Below are 3,819 nucleotides of genomic sequence, written 5' to 3' on the forward strand. Positions count from 1 at the left end.
CAGCGGCGACGACATCAGAGGTGAGTGGGGATTTAGGGGAAATGGCCGGGGGAAAACCGCGCGGGCCGGTTAAGTCAAACATAGCAGTAGCCCTTGTGCGGAAAAGCGCTATAGCTGACTTAGCTATAGCTCTTTCTACCAAAACGCGCTACGGCTATAGGAAGTAGTTATTTATTTTCCTTTTTCTTTTCTTTTTATCAAGGAATGTAGCTATAGGACGGGCCTATGAAACGCGCTATTGCTATAGTAACTACATCGCTTTGTGGCAACAAGCGCTACTGCTATGCCTTTCTCCTTTATTTTTATTTTTCTTTTATTTTTCTTTATATTTTCTTTTTTCATTTCTCCTTTTTCTACTTCTTTCATATTTATTTACTTTTCTACTTTTTTTCTATTTTATTTTCTTCTTTTAGCAGTAGCGCTCTATACAGGAAACGCGCTACTAGAAGGAACTTAGCGGTAGCGTGCTTTTTGCAGCCGCACTACTACTATTCCTAGCCTACCGACAACAGCGTGGGAATTATAGTAGTAGCGTTTTTTCTCGCAGATGCGCTACTGCTACAACTATAGTTGTAGCGGGCTTTTCTGACGCGCGCTACTACTAAGTAGCAGTAGCGCTCTGTTCTAACCAGCCCTACTGCTATACCTCTGTGTATAAGGATTTTCCTAGTAGTGAGAGGGAAGAAAAGTAAGCTAGGTGATGAGTAACCATGCCAACATTAGCAACATCCAGTAAAAAATAATTAATACACAGAGAGAGATGAAATAGACAAGTGAGATGCAAATTAATTAATAGTACATGTAAATCAGATTAGAACAGGTTTTAGTAGAAGTGACAAGGGAGAAAAGACCGCGGAAGACGGCACCATTGCATGACCATGTCAGCATCTTTGCCGCGGTGATCTTCTCCTCGGGTATATGGAAACGTCGAAACTATCTTATGTGTGATGATATCGATAACCACCACCGAAACATCATCAATCTCGTTCTTCTTCCTCGGCTCGGAGATGAGGAAGTGCACAAGATGCGGCTTGTCCATACTCACAAGAGGGAATGTGGTCATGGCGTGGTCGGGCATAAGCCTCTTCTGACGGGCGTTAAGATACGATAGATCTTCTGAATCAATGAGCGCATCCCTGTGCCACCTGTGATCTGTCGTGCAGAAAGTATGGCATGCTATTTTGTAAAAAGAACTGACTCTGATCTGGCCACAGCAGACACCGACACTACGGACCACGTCGACGAACTTAAGCTGCTCGTTGCCCCTTGCGCCGGTGACACACAGGCTGCGGTACTGCTCGAGTAATTGGTCGGTTGGTGATAAAGTCTTGGGACGGTTGTCGATGGGCAGTCGGATGTACGAGATGCTGCTGCTGCTTTCTGCTACTATTCCTGCTAGAGGAGGTGGTGTATACCGGAGGATGCCTCCTTGGTGGTAATCAAACCAGCATATGGATTTGCCAAATGTGACAGCACCATCGGCTGACCAACCCTTGAGGTCAAAGAATTCCTCCTCGGCATGCTGGATCGGCAGCTCCAGGACCTCCCACTCGCCCTCAGCAACGCCATCATCATCGTCATCTTGAGTGTTGGTGTTGGATTTGGAAGAAGAAGAGGGCAGACGGGAGCGGAACACACATAGCTCAGCTCCCATCTTGGGGGCGCTGCCCGGAGTATGCACGAACTTGGCCAGCTGCACCACCGCAAACTCGCCCTCGTCGCCATCACTAGCACCAGGAAGTGAAACAATACCGATCGTGTTCTGATGAAACCAGCGCTCCATAGTCACCTCCGACTCCCCGTATGGTAGTTGGTAGCACTATGGATTGGGTGCACGCCGGGAGCCGTCTGAGCAGCGAATTGTCCCCGGCGGAGGAGGCGGCTTTGAAGACGAAGTAGTCCTGCGCGTAATCATTATCGCCAGTCCCTGTGGGGGAGGTGATCCTGAGTAGGAGGAGACCTCGGTGGGCCGTGAGGAGTTCGGCTGACCTACCATTACCATCATCAGGCTCCTCCGGCGGACTGAGCGGCCACTGCACGTAGAGGCGGGAGAGCATGGGTGGGGCGGCGGCGAGCAAGGCGACGTTGAAGATTTCCCCCACAGAGGTGAGGGACTGAGCTCTCATGTGCGTGGCCTCGGCGTCCGGGAAAAGCTCGTCGTCCCGGCGGAAGACGAAGCGATCTAGCATCACCCATGAGATGTCTGCAACCGGACAGTCACCGTGGTTGCCGCCGCCTGCAGATCGATACATGGCCATGGATCCGCGCAGATGAATTCTCGGCGTATCTAGCGTGTTGAGACGGAAGTCTATTCAGATATGAACGTCCCTTGATTTGGAGCCTTGGAGGCTGTGGGAAGTGGTATCTGCCTAGTGTATATGTATGCACAAAGCTGCCGACCCATGGATCACGTAGATGCTTCGAGTCCGAACCGGACTCAGCTTATTACACCTTGCCTAAACACACACGAACTAGTACTCCTGAACGCCTGGATTAGTCTAGGACACGAACTACTACTACCACACGACATGCAAGCGTATTCCAAATTTCCAATACGTACTACTCCACCAGTAGAGCTAGTAGATGCAAACGCTAACTTGACTAGTAGAAAGCCCGTGCGTTGCCACGGGCTTTTGAAATATTTTTTTGAAGTTATATATATGCATATTAAATTTCACATGTATAGAAAAGATAACCAGTAACAATCATGTAATAATTGAAGTCCACCTCACTTACGATATAAGTTGATAAAAAGGTAATTTGACAATGTATATATTGAGAGTGGTGATCTAACTAATAATCTCTTATAAATTAACATCTACTTGATACCCTTAAGATATTTTGCACAATATCAGAAATGTTGTCTTTAACTTTATTCACATGATATTTAAGCAAAGAATAATAAGAACTTCCTTAGCTCAAAACTATGCTGCAAGGGTAATATATGTAGTTAGCACGATATTTTTGTGAAAGGTCTCAAAATGTGCAACGAATAATACTCATCGTGGAAACCGGACAAACCAAATCATTACCGTTCCATGAGAGCATACAATCAAAAACAAAATACCAGACACATCTCTGCAATTTCCTAAATTGATATTATCTTGAATATAGTGATAACAAAAACAAATGCTTGTTTCTTGTTTATTATGATAATGGAATATATAAATTTAATCGTCTATGCTCATTGAAATAACATATACTCACCACAAAGATGCCGCACGACAGGGCAATCCTCTCACTATCTCCACACAATCATCGTTTCCATGGCGCCTCCCCTTTGCTCAACACCGTCGCCCGACCACTCCCCTCCTCTCGACGGAATTGGCCGGCTCCTCCTCTCCCTGCCACAATCACCCCCTCCTCTCCCCTCCACAGCGTCGGCGCTCCTCCTCTGCACACCATCGATGGAGCATGTATGCTCTTGTCCCCGCCGCCTCCCTTCCCCCGAAACAGAAATGTCCATGTGTTTCACAATGTGGATTAAATAATGTTTTAATCCAAAAATGTTTATAACATAATGGTGTGTGATTTTTGTTCATATAACGACAAACTATTTCTCTCTCACTCCTTTCCTCTGGGGTGTGTCTCCTTAACCATCCTCTCTTTACAAGGAGGTGACCCTTACAAGAAGACAAAATAACATCTTGTCCTCAACAACCCTCTCCTTACAAGAAGGTAAACCTTAGAAGAAGAAAAACTAACGTCCTTCTCCCGATGACTCTTCCCCTCAACCTTCACTCTCGTCATGTGTCTAATCTCTCTTTCAAAATTGTATAGCGTGTGACAATAGTAGCAAGAAACGCAAACTGAACCATA

This window comes from Triticum dicoccoides, chromosome 7A (genome assembly GCF_002162155.2).
Source record: "Triticum dicoccoides isolate Atlit2015 ecotype Zavitan chromosome 7A, WEW_v2.0, whole genome shotgun sequence".
Taxonomy (NCBI): domain Eukaryota; kingdom Viridiplantae; phylum Streptophyta; class Magnoliopsida; order Poales; family Poaceae; genus Triticum; species Triticum dicoccoides.